We start from the raw sequence: 14,222 nt of genomic DNA, 5'->3' as shown, positions 1-14,222 counted from the left end.
TGCGCACTCTGATGTAAATAAGCGCGGATGAGAACACGTGGCGGAACATGTGAGAGATGCTCTGGATGAAAGCGCACTTTCACTCTCTGACAGCAGATGGCGCTAAACTGCAGAAATAATAATAATAATAATAAATCATTTAAATGCAGCCGTTACCCCGGAAACCCTGTAAACAAAGCAGCTGCACTACTTTCTGTTTCTGAAAGGTGTTTAAATGATTTAAACGCCATTCAAATTTTTGTATTTGCTATGATGTTCATCACAGAGCCAAATACTTAAATATTTAGACTTAATAGGCTATTTATTTTCAAAATGTTTTTACATTTTAATCTGGACTACAACATGCCTTAGATATTGTTTGAAAGTGTTTTGATTCTTTATTGTTCGGTCACACTTTACATTAGGGCTTCATTAGTTAACATTAGTTAATTCATTAGTTAACATAAACTGCCAATGAAAAATTCTTCTGAACATTCATTAATCTTAGGTATTCCAATATTTAATAACAGGTTGTTAAAATCGAAAGTTGCAACTGTGTTATTTAATGAGCCAACATGAACTAAGACTTGTATTTTTTAACAAAGTTTAATAACTTCTGTAGCAAATGTAGCTATTGCTCATTGTGAATGTTAATGCATTAACTAAGGTTAACTAATGAGGTCTTATTGTAAAGGGTTCTTTTGCACTTTAAGCTGTGTAAAACTTTTAACTTTATACATTTTTCTGTATTGCTTTATTGCATTTAAATGTTCAGTTATTTTTATTATAAGAAAAAAGTTATTAAACCTGTTATACTGTATTATGACAGCACTTTTTTTAAAACAAAATACCGTATACCGTAATAAACGCATTAGCAATTAATCGCAACATGCAAATTTGATACCGGCATATCCCTACACGTCACTCACTCACTTTACAAGTTTTCAGTGAATGATTGAAAATTGTCACTCCAAATACCACTGATTTCCTTATTTTGCTCATTTGCATAGTCTGCACAAGATATGGTCCTCAAATCTGATTGGCTGAGAGGTCTTTCCATATTGCCAAGGGTATATATATGGGCAATTGTAGACAGTTTTCTCTGCCAGAACGGCTTTGCAAGAGGATTGAGGCTATCAAAAATAGCAAAAATACAAAGCAACATGTTAAACTCACAATTTCATAGCCACTGAACAGATCTCATTCATGGGTGCGGGCAGCAGAACGGAAACTGTCTCTATGGTTGTTAAACAAACACAGAAGATGTCAAGGTGATGGGCAAGACGAAGCGAAGAGGAAGGGAGGGTTGAGGGTAAACAACATGATCAAAGGGAAATCAAAAGCAGCGAACATAAAGCACTGTCAGAGAGCACTTCACTGCGTCCAATTTCCTCTTATCAATGATGAAGACATAGACTCATTTGAACAGAACGCCGTGACATTGAAACTATACCCCTAATCCCTTGACAGAGAGGTGTATTGTGGAGGGCTGGGATTGCAAAAAATGATGGCATTTTCCCAGTTTCTAGACCAAGCAAATATTTTAAAGTCCTAATACCAGGAAAAATAAAGCAAACCAACTAACAAACACAACTACAATAGCGAAAACTGCAGAGTCTGAATTTGTCCTCGAAAAAAAATATTAAGCTGCTTTTGTACCATTTCTAAAAGCATTAGAGAGAATGCATCTCTCTCAACACAAGCAATTTGAAGCTCAAGCTTCCCTCTTACTACGGCTTAGAGACCTTGAGAGGTGGTTAAAACAAGGAGATGCCTGTCCTCAATCTCTGAACCAATCCACCCCTGTCATGCACCGCTGACTCAACAAAGATACTCTGTCTTCCTTAAAACATCTGGTGACAACTACCTACCAGCAGGACCCCTTTGAGATGGCTTCAAGCCACAGATTAGGTGTAAATGATTCAAAATGGGAAAAGGCAGTGATATAATAACACAGCACCTTGGACCTGTAGATCAGCAGGGAGTAAACAAAGGAAAATGTAGTCATGGGAACACGATCACACTTGTTATCAGTCTTCTCAGGACCTTTCTTTGTTGAAATCAGGGGTTATAAATGAGCACTAACTTTCCCATCTGCAACTGATATACACACACACACACACACACACAATATATAATTTTATATATATATATATATAATTAAATGATATCTTCCTCATACATCTGAAACACAGCTTCAAGTAAATGAGTCATATTCCAAAATCAATTTAGAAAAATCTTCTCTGCCAGGGCTACTATTCAGGAAATTACCCATCACCCATGTCAAGGCACTTATTTAAGTACCACCATAACTTCCTTTACGGAAGATGACATGACAGTTTAAAATTTTTGGGGAGTCTATATGTGGCTGATTCTTCAGGGACACTTTTGAGTAATCTACACAAATCTTTAAAATGTCATCTGTGTTAAAAAATGTATACCATAAAGATCTGGTAATGGTAGGTTTTTTATTTTATTAAATTTTTTTTTGGAAAAAGTTATTTACGCATTGGACTCTGGCTAACACAGCTAGCTAGGGGTTTAATAACTTTGAACTTAAAAGTAAAAATAAATTAACTGTTTCTAAATTAAAAATGCTCAACTGACTGGTTTAGTAATGACTAATAAACCTATTCTCATTTAATTATGTAGAAATCTTAAAATTAATTAGAAAATTAATTAGATCTTTAAACTGTGACTGCTGCCCTGGCAGAGATGTGCTTTTCTGCCACTTCTCATTATTTTCGGAAAATCTCAACGGTAATGACAGCAATATTAGGGACAGTGATATATTTAGATTTTTATATAAGCTGGATACGTAAATACCACCTAAAATGAAAATAATATTTCTTAAAGGTTCTTAATTAAAGGTGCAAAGTAGTTTTAAATAAGATGTAATATAGTTTAAAATCCTGCATGCGAGACAAGCCTTATAATTAGTAAATACATAAATAAACATCAAAAATCTATTAAAGCTATTATTATTATTATTTAATGTTTCGTTCTTTAAAATTATTATAGGTTTATTAAAAATTGTAATTTTAGAAGTCACCCATGTACATATATTCACGTGTGCATGCTAAACTGTAAGAAATATCTGTTTGTAACAGCTGTATGATTGTATATTTTAACAGAAATTCCATAGCAAGAAATTCACGGGAGTTTTGCATTATGGGACTTTGATCTCTTCTCCAGCAACCTTTGTTGGCCATAATGGTAAGTAGCACAAAATGTTATCCAGCTGTTTCAGCAATACGTAATTTTATAGATAATGCAACACTGCATTTTAACACAGTGAGTTTGGCGCATTGAAAGTTAATGTTAACACAGTCACAACAATATCAAATCCACATCAAATGATAATTCATGACACACATCTGTTGTACCTAGCAGAATAACCTATAAATCGCTGCAAGGCAGAGGACATCGCCTTATCATCAGTTCTCTTCTGTTGAGGAGTATCTTCCCCAGCCGACCCTTCACTGAATTTAACATCATTGCTGCCTGTAAATCTTACCCAGTGCTTTTTCACCTTTACACAATGACCTTTTCACACATATCCAGACACACACGTGCATGTGCCTCACGGGGCTTTCAACGGCAGTTGACACAATCCACCATTTCAAGAGCAGCACAAAAGGCGGCTCGTCTGACCGGAGCTCCCAGGCCCCAGTGCACACCATCACACTGACTGTGCAGCAGAAACAAAAATAAGAAGAGAGTAATTTAGCAGATATCAAAGGAAGCAGGGCAATCCTCTCTTTATTCTAGCAAGTTGGAAAATGAGATTGTTAATCCTCTGGAGTTTGCATTTGTTTTGTGTCTCTAAATTTGATTCCTCTGGGATTTATGAATCACTATAATCCCAGACAAGGGAGTTCTACTTTATTTATTTATATGGGCCTTGCATTTTTTTCTTTATTTATTGAGTACATGTAGTATATTCCGTTTTTTTTTTAATTTTTTTTATTGTGCCTACTGTTATTCAGAAACTGCCCTATTTTTCATTACCTGTATAATACTGAGTCATTTTTTTAAGTGCAATCCTTGAACCACTTGTCAAAAACTTGAATTTTGAAGTTACCATTATAGACTATATTCTGCCAGAGCATCTGCTGTTTGTAGACTAACTGGTATGTTTCAGATTTGAGTGTACAAATTTGATCAGAGTGGCACAAATATCAGCAATTGCTTTGAACTGAAGCACTACTATTGATTTGTCATTTTTGTATCTCAGTTTAATCAAACCTCTTGCTTACAATCAATAGTTCCAGTGGGTCTGAAAAACACCCGTGGCACATCAAGAATCCAGGAGAATCCTTCTAGGGGGAAAAATTGGATGGATGGGAGGCTGCTTATCTATTTATACCAATAAACTGCAAACTAGTTGGGAGAAAATCTGTCTTCTACCATGGCAACAAGACAAAAAATCTAGTCGTTCAAACTGCATGGCTAGAATTAAACGTATAATCTGTTTGAAAGCCTAAGTGTTTTGTTTCGATGCCTAGCATGTGTGTCAAGCTAATACCTGATCCTTCGGTCAATGGTTAAAGACAACAGAATCATTATGATCTGCACATGAAGAGACAGACGCGCTCCTCCATAAATGTCACCAGCGTACTGATTTATCCTACGCTGAGGCCGGGGTCAGGGGTTAAGGCTCAGAGGGGGGCTAACTGCTGCAAATGTTGACATTAGCATCCAACTTCCAGGGCATTTGCTTAAATCGGGTATCTCTGCTCTTTCCTTTTTTCTCGCGTTGTAGACGGAACAGGATTAGTGGCTGCTGACAATCATGACATATGGCAAAGCCAGGCTACAAGCCAAGATCAAAATCACACCATGCGTTATTTCTAGTTCATGCTCTAGCAAAAGAGTTTCATAAAAATGCAAGGTTGCTAAAACAACTAGAAGTCAGTGCTCATTAATGCAAGTTGCTTTGTGAGAGTGCATATCTCAACTGTGATGAGAACTGTCACATCTTGATGTAAGAAAATAATGGGAGGGGAACGCATGCTTACCCACAGGAGTCATTTTCAGAACGCTGGTTTGGCGATGTGCATTCTTTAACCACCTGACATTTACATGCATCACACATCAATCAGTCAAAATAATTCAATCAACAACTACACCTTACAAGATGCATGGGGGAAACTGAACCAAAATGTAGGCCATGCTGACATCAAATGTCTGACAATACATTGCTATGCATAACATTTTTTTTTTTTTTTGTTACAGACCACTTGAAATTCATATCCTGGCATTTATATCAGCAAATAAATAAAAAACACAAAATAAACCAAATGCAATATCATATACAAAAGCATTCCTCAAACGAGCCAAAACAAGAAATTCCTGTTTATTCTCAAGTTAGATTAGTCATCGTCGCTCTCTCAAAATGCCATTTATAAAAATCCAGTCTATGAAAAGAACACAATAATTTGAGAGTGAGAGTGAGAGTGCATCGAGGAAAATGTCAGTCACATAATGGCAGCAGTTCTCACATGAATTCCACAGTCTGCATGTGTGTGAATCCTTTTGGCAAACCTTTTTTTTGTGAGGGTTCCACAGTGGCTGTTTGATTCACAAAGGTCATGCTGTGATTTTTATTTTTATTTTTTTTACAATTCTATCCTGGCAACTCATGCAGAAAAATAATTTACTATAGTTAAATGGACGGGTTTGCCTTCAAGCCTATAAAAGAGAAAGTCGTATATACGTAAGTGCTGTGCCTAACAGGACCAGGGGAATCACTGTAGTGTGGGCCAGGTTGCTAAATATGTGCAATTTAGGATCATATTACTAAGGTCTCTTGTTTAGGTTTCCCCTTTCATGTTACCTATTCATGCAATTCACTTCTGTTTCCAGCTGAAATGAACACTAGTGACAGTAAAACACCAATACTATAATTGCAGAGGCAGATTACTGATTAATAAAGACTTATTTGATGTTATGTTACTTGAACAATGTTATGACCTCAAAAAACTTTTATTATAGTGCATGATAATAATAATTTTGATGTTTGCATCACCAGCTTCATATGTATGGCTTTTTTTAATGTAGTAAACTTGTTCGGCAGCTCAACTGGTAGAGCAGTGCACTTTGGATATTTATTTTCGATCAACGTAATAAAACATTGACAAATTCATTTTCATCAGTTTTGGATAAAATTGAACACTCTTTTAGTGCCACTCATTGGACATTTTACTTTGAAAGAGTCACAAAACATGTCAGAAGCAACGTCAATATCCCAGGCACGTTTTTATTTATGAAAAATAAATAAATACTATCTCATAGAGCTGCACATTCAGGTGCTAATACTTATCGCAGCTGAGTTTGTTCTGGAAAACCTTTCTGACAAATACATCACACACTAAGTGCTTGTTATAACAAACTGAAGAAACCCTCAGACTTTCAGCCAATTATAGAAGGGAAAGCACTGAGAGAAACTCACTATAGCCTTCATCCTTACTCGTCTCTACATGCTAGAACAGTGGTTGAAGATGAAGAAAGGTTAAACTATTAAATGCTATATGCTCTGGGCCACAAATGACTTCTGGTGACATACTGAATTTCATTTAGTGCTACACTAGCATCAAATCAACTTTGGGAACTAGAAGGCAGACTCACAGTCACTTCTCTGAACTCTCTGAATATCAATGATTCTGTACAGTAATGAGAGAACATGAGAAATGGTCTCTCAGCAGGGAGTATTGGAGGAAGGGCACATGGGAGTTTGAATTAACAAACATATCAGCAACTGTCAAGAAATATGACTGGCCTAATTATACTGTAAGCAGACACTCTGTCTGAAAAATCACATGTGCAAATCTACTTATTTTCCAAATTGACTTGTTGGTGGGTTGCCTGGTGACTAGATGACTAATCAACTAAATAATTAGGCTGGTTTCACGTTCACTTGACCCCAAAGGAATGCATTTCTTTTAGCTAGATGGAGCGCAGCAGATTGAAACAGAATGTGTTTTTAGATGTTGGACTTTTTTTTTTAATTGGCATGCTGTGTGAATGTGTACGGCTGTAGTAGTGAGGGGATACATTTTAAGACTTAAACTTTTACAAGAAGACTGTCAGCATGCTAATTAAAGAAAAATAATACCTTTCAGCTAATTGGTTGTAGACTAGACTAGGGGTTTTCAAGCATGTTGATGCTACAAACCTATTTATGATCCTCTGGCGAGGGACCCCCTTCTTGAAATATAGCCTAAAAGCAGCCATATATGGATGTGTACAAAGACCCACTTATGCAATAAAATACTATTATAAATACAGTATGTGTCAAATAGTATGTGGAAAAAATACTTTGTGATGTTGTACATTGTACAGAAGATTACAGCTGTCAATAGAACAGAATAATTGAAACTGATCTCTTTGTGATTTCTGACCAGTCTTTTCTGAAAGCACATTTTTTTATAATTTTTTTCAATATTTCCTCTATACACTTGCACCGACTTGTGATTCCAAACTTTGAAAACCTCCAGAACGGACCATTATGTTATTATTGTGTTTTTAAATCTCTCCACGTGACCATGCATAGAGCTGAAAGGAAATGTTGTTTTTATTAGTCAATGCTAAACTCGATTTGAAAAAAAAAAAAAAGAAAAATTTGGATATCTCTATAAAGCTCTGATACAGACGTTTGTCTAGACTTGCAAATGCAAGTAGAAATAAATCTGCCAGCACATACAGTATCTCACAGAAGTGAGTACACCCCTCACATTTTAGCAGTTTAGACATTAATGGCTGTGTGTTGAGTTATTTTGAGGGGACAGCAAATTTACACTGTTATACAAGCTGTACACTCACTACTTTACATTGTAGCAAAGTGTCATTTCTTCAGTGTTGTCACATGAAAAGATATAATAAAATATTTACAAAAATGTGAGGGGTGTACTCACTTCTGTGAGATACTGTATATATCCAATCACAGCACATTGAGTTTTGCTGTTCCCCAGCTGCAAGACGGCAAATCTTAAGGCATGAGAAGGGTAATTAACAGCCTAGTCGTGAAGCCTGGCAGAGCAAGTTATCCTCATAATTACAGTGAGTAGGACCTCCGATCAGCCGTCTGCTTAAAAAAAATGATCCAGCGCTCCTTCACATAAACATGAAGACTTGCCAAAAAGTAACTGAGGTACACATTTCGAATAGAGGTATCTCTTTAACTAAGCATAGACGGCGTGAGTGCATCTGATGGCTCTGTTGTGTTTTGCATGAATATGCTGCATTTTTTATGTAATATATCTTGTGTGGTACAGTCCAACCTCAGCGAATCAGATCAAAGGATGAAATTGGGTTTGGGCAAACATGGAGCACGGGTGGACAGATTAGACTTGTTTACGGGGTAAATATGCAGGTCACAGCTGTGTGGAGCCGATGCCACAGTCTTCATCTTTGCCACACATGACGGAGCATCCTGTCAGACACTACTGTGAGATGTTAGACAAAACTAAATTACATTTGCAAAGCTCTGTGTTTTCAGGAACTATGAGGAAATAGTGAATAAATTTGAGATGGGCCTAATGTTACAATCCCTCCACTGTTTCCCTTTGAATTCTATGTCTTTGTGAATATTGCATACTTTGTTTCATAATTTATTATCGCTGTCCAATAACAACCGTTTGAAAAACTGTCTGTTCTGAATAGCAATGACCAGAAATGTCCCTGGGACCAAAACACAACGAGTGGACATCTTGTATGGCAGCGTAAGAGAATATACAAATCAAAATACAACCAAAGCGTCACAATAAAAAGCAACTTTAAAGGATTTGTCAAGAGACAGAACACTCATCTATAGTTCTAGCATCCTAACAACACCATATGGGCCTGATTTCCAGCACTTCAAACCAGACAGGGGGAACAAACTGCATAAATAAGCATCCTCAAACACCATGAACGGCGCCCAACACGGGCAGCACAAAAACCAATAACTGCCATCCAATCTCCTACAGACACGAAGAACAGTCAAAAGCTTCTTAGACGCAAACACGACCAGTGCTTCTGATAGGCCGTTTATGTGAATGTAAGAGAGAGAGGAGAAAGAAAATGTGCTTTCCTCTACTTTCCTGTGGGGAAAATGGACACAATTCATTTAGCAATCAAAAGACATTGTTTTATTAACATCTCAGCGATGAAAACTTCAGAGTTTCAATAGCAGAGAGAAAAGTGAGGTCACCTTGTCTAACTGTGTGACTCGCCGCTATTCACCTCTAACTATAGCAGTGTTTCCCAACCTTTTTTTTAGTCGCGGCACCCTTTGGAAATTTTAACAAACTTGTGGCACCCTACAAAATTAATTTTGTCACAATATTTGAATTTCTAACTTTGATATGGGAAGAACTGCAGAATATAATGTCATACAGATATTTTTAATATTATTTAAAAAATTTGTCCATCAATGGTGGCAATCAGTAGGCTAATTTCTAATGAAGAGACCAATTTATATGACATTTTAATGTAGGCTTTTATACATACTGTATATAAACATTATTTAATTATCATTATAAATAGCTATCTCACAAATTTTTGCTCACTCAGAAATAACGACAGGCCTTCGAATTAAATAAATTGCTTTTTAGTTTTTCAGGTAGGTCTAACAGTAGGGTTAAGATATTTAACATTTATTTATTATTATTTTTTTTTACCAATTATATAAATAATGTTTAGTCCTAGAAAGCTATTATTATCAGAAAGCGACTGAGCAGAGCGCACACGCATAGAGCGGGATAATATGCAGAGCGTCATTCCACGTCAAAGTGAAACCTGAGCGGTGAACTAATTTTCGGCAGCCGAAATTTCGGTGCATCTCTAATTATTGGCGACATCAGAAATGGATATTATATAATAGATGCTTTTTTGAACATTTTAGCAATTTAAAAATATTAAAAAAGGATTTTTTACACGGCACCCCTGCTCTCGACAGACGGCACCCCGGTTGGGAAACACTGAACTATACATATTCAGTGAACTGTTGCTAAGAAGGCATTTTCAAAGTCAAGCTGCATTCTAGCAACTGTGCTTTTCTGCTTCATGTATGGGAGACAACAGTGGCATGAAATGAGTGGCTGATAAATGGCTATCGTCTTTTCACAACTAGTCTTCTATTCTGTTTTTTTTTTTTTTCATTTCTTTTCCAGGCCATTTTTTCCCTCCAAAGAGGAACCTCAAGTGAGGCTGCAGTCCAAGTAATGACTTTGTCCCTGATGCTTCCAACTCGAAGCATCATCACAACCAGCATCAAAATCACCCGACATTTTCCTCTCAGTGAGGAGGAGATTACAGAAACATGCCTGGCACAAACAAGTGAATCAGGATTTTTATGTACGTGTGTGTCAGTGTGTGTGACTTCAAAAACAAGAGGTAAAAAAAAACACAAAAAAAAACTGATTGCATTGGTAATATATGTAAAAGGCGAGAGCCGCAGAAGCTTAAGGAATGCATGAGTCAATGGAACGCTGATATTCCTGGCACCTCTTCTCTCTCGAGGGTGATGTTTATGGATAAGCTCTTGAATATGTATTTCACAGATTATGAAATGTGCCTCAGAATCACTGTCCTTTATTTCCCCTGAAAAAGGTCACTGACCCTCCACTGCTGGCGAACACCTGACTCGAGGCCAAATTAAATCACTCCACTTTTCCTCCTTGACTGCCATTTATGTTGAAGAAGAGGCTCCTAGTGCATCGTATTACCAGTGCGAAAACCCGCAATTGAGGGAAATTCAATATGCTTTCAACATGCATTTAGCCTCTGCGGGACCGGTGTCCGATTTGCTGTTGTGCATATCTGATAAAAAAGCAATGTTTCTCCCGGTATGCTCATCGAATTATTGCAGTTCCACCTATCTGACCCTAATTTTGTAAATCATTAGGTTTTTATTATTTGTCTATAGTTCTTCACATCAAACTGCAAATGATTTTCTCCACTCTAGTGCTTTCTAATAGGATTTGTGCAGCAGCATATTTGATTGTAGTAATCTATTTTCAGAAATCTTTAGAAATGAAGAGAGCTGAAGAACAAGCTGTGAAAATTGTAAATTGCTATTAAATGGGGCTTTGTGCCTGCACAACATTGATGTCCTGTGTTTGCATAGCCGAGGTGCATTCTGATAAAATCATCATTAATAGAAAAGACGGCCATGCAACGAGCCTAATCATACATGGGAGATAAACCAACATTTAGATAGGCAGAGAGATAAGTAAAGGACGCTTCAAAAACTGTCTGTCTTTAAGCCAAAATAAGCATTAGCAATGAGATAAGCCTGAAGGTAGTCTGGCACGTTTTTTAATTCCTGAACTTTTGGGATCACAATTTAGCAGTCGATATAAACCTTGTGATTAATTAGCACTTGAGCTTTCATGCTTATGGTGCATTATGGGTGCCGGGAGCTAAATAAAAGATACATCATCTCACGGAGATAAGGCATCACCCCTTTCCTTATGATAAGAACGTACTATTTTTCTTCGTTCCTTGGCTGTTGTCATTGGAAAGTGACCTATAGAATGCACTTTTTTATTTATTTAGAGTTTTTTATTTATTTTGCTCTATTTCTTTCAGCGCTCAAAAGCTGTGAGCAGCTGAATGGTTATCTTGATAAGAGTAGGCCCTGAGCTGCATGCGTTGTGACAGCCTCCAATGAATACCAAGTGACGTGAGTCACAGTCTGCAGCCATTCCGGAGGGGATAAAAAAAAAAAACGTTCCATTATAATCGCTGCCTCCTTTTAAACAGCCATTACCTTGGGGCGCAGTAGCCAGAGGTGAGGTAGGTCCGCTGACATACACCCACTGTCGCCCGCCAAATTAAAAGAGGCTCTGGCCTGTGTTCGTGAATGCTAAACGCATCCTGGAATACCTAATGTGGGTCTGATTCATCCACTCGGGCGGCCTGAAGAGGACGGGATCCCTCCACAACCTTCTGTGAGTGCGATAATAAAAAACGAGAATGAAATCAATAAGCTTGAATTGTCAATAAACGCAGCTTTAAAAGGCAACAAAAGTGTAAAGAATCACTGAAAAAGGATGCGGGCCGAGGCTGCTGAGAGGGAGATTTTTAGAGGACAATCTGGCATCTGTATCTTACACACTCATGGACACTCCGTTAATCGGCAGGAGTTGAGCCTCATTCATCAAAGCAATGGCTCTCACACCCCTCACTCATGGGGGAAAAGCAGATGTAATGTCTCGGTTACGTATGGTAACCCTCGTTCCCTGAAGGAAAACTAACAAAAACATAAAAACAACTGCGGAGCACGCCACGGAGGTAGCCATCAGCGTCGGCGCCATCTTATCAATTATGGAATATATATAAATATGGAACCCAGCCTTCTGAAGCGCCGTACCGCCAACACGAAGAGCTCTCCAAGAGCGCGCTGAACTCGTTCAGTCTTCTTCTCTCAGTAGAGTAGTCAGGAGCAGAACGATGTGATCGCTCGGCTCCGAAGCGAAAAGCTAAATATGCGCTGCATCTGCTGCCTACTTATACTCACGCTGTGATCAGCGGCAGCTGGATGCAATAATCGCATGCCAATGTGCATTGGCTCGTTTAGTTTACACTCGAAGTAGATTGGTCTCTCTAAGCGAGATCCCAATTTTGTCGGTCATCCGACGTGACGTCGAGAGTGACCGACTGAAAGGGAACTCCCAATGTGTGCTCCATACTGTGGCTAATGACTAAATCTGTCATTTTCAACATTATAAAGGTTTCTGTTTTTTTTATGCTTACAATCTCCATAATGCTTGATTAGTTGCGGTATGCTGGATTCAACGGCTTCCTGGCCATTTTGCCCAGAATCCCTCCATCTTTCTTTCTCTCGCTGCTTCTCTCATTTTCAGTTTCGTCTTTCAGTGGCTCTCCCATTCTTTTCCCACTTCTCATACTTTCCACAATCATTTGCCCAATTATTAAACAGACTACAATATGGAATAATTCATGAAAATGAATTATTCCAGTGGTTTAATAAAAAGTGAGCCTACACTCGCAAACTTTAACTGTAGAGACAGTAATCTTCCATATTACAGTAAGAAGTGATAATGATAGAATATATTACACTCATTGTGTGTAACTTAAAATATAAGACACTATTGGAGAAGCACCTTTGAAACTGTAAATTGCAAAGTTATAATTTAAAGTAGATACCCCTTTTATTAAGAAAAAAAAGCTTTAATTTATTAACAAAATGTAGCTAAAAAACATTTAAGATTTTTAAGAGGATACACTACTCTTGGTATTCAAGAACCATTTTTTATTCTTTTTATGTTGAAAAAAAAGTATGCTTAATATTTTTGTGGATTTATTTTTATTTTTTTTCCAGGATTCATTGATGAATAGAAAATAACAGCATTTGTTTTAAATATAAATCTTTTTGTAACATTACAAATGTTTTAGTGCATCCTTGCTGATTAAAATCATTAATTTCTTTCAAAAAATGTTCTAAAATCTAACTTTTGAACAGTAGTGTATATTATGTGCTACTATTTTATTAGGGTGATAGTATTAAAATTGAAACTTAATTTTACAAAAAGAAACTAATAAACTAATATAGATGGTAGATTTAAAAATAGTGATAAAAACAGCATTTGAAAGTAGTAGTTAAAATGAATCATTTATTTGATCAGTGATTTAAATAAATTTAAATTAACTGAAAAAGAGAAGTATGATTCTAGTGAATCAGTTCCATACTACACATGCAACAGGGGACAGAGCTTGTCTGAGTATTGCCTCAGCTCATTTATCTGTACAGCTGTAGGTATAATAAAATATTATGAAAAAATATGTTTTTTTTTTGTTTTGTTTTTTTTCAAAACTACACTCGTGGAAAAAGTTCCTTGTTAGTGTTTTGAAAATAGGTGAAAAATTAAAAATGTAGTTTGTAGCATCACTACTTTTAGCTAGTTACTTAATAAAACTAAATACACATTTATGCAGTTTTATTCTCTTCTCTCCCTCATTTTAATACAAAGACTGTGTTCACCAGCAGCTCTGAAATCAGCTAAAATCATAGGCCTTATACAATTTTCTTTCAAGGGGTGCACAAACCCCATGCATTTCTCCACAGATTTAAGTGTCTTTTTAAAATTGTATCCCTGGACTCACTGAGGTGCCACTAGCCAGTCATAATCTGTTATTGTGTGCCCGAAACCATGTGTGATTAATTTCTCTTTTAAATGAACCGTCCAGCCCGGTTTGGCATTGGGTCCATGATGGAGCCGCACTATAAATGGTTT

Source organism: Sinocyclocheilus anshuiensis, unplaced genomic scaffold (assembly GCF_001515605.1).
Source record: "Sinocyclocheilus anshuiensis isolate Anshui unplaced genomic scaffold, SAMN03320099.WGS_v1.1 scaffold1281, whole genome shotgun sequence".
Classification (NCBI taxonomy): domain Eukaryota; kingdom Metazoa; phylum Chordata; class Actinopteri; order Cypriniformes; family Cyprinidae; genus Sinocyclocheilus; species Sinocyclocheilus anshuiensis.
The sequence above is the reverse complement of the archived record's forward strand: the minus strand, read 5'-3'. Positions refer to the sequence as shown.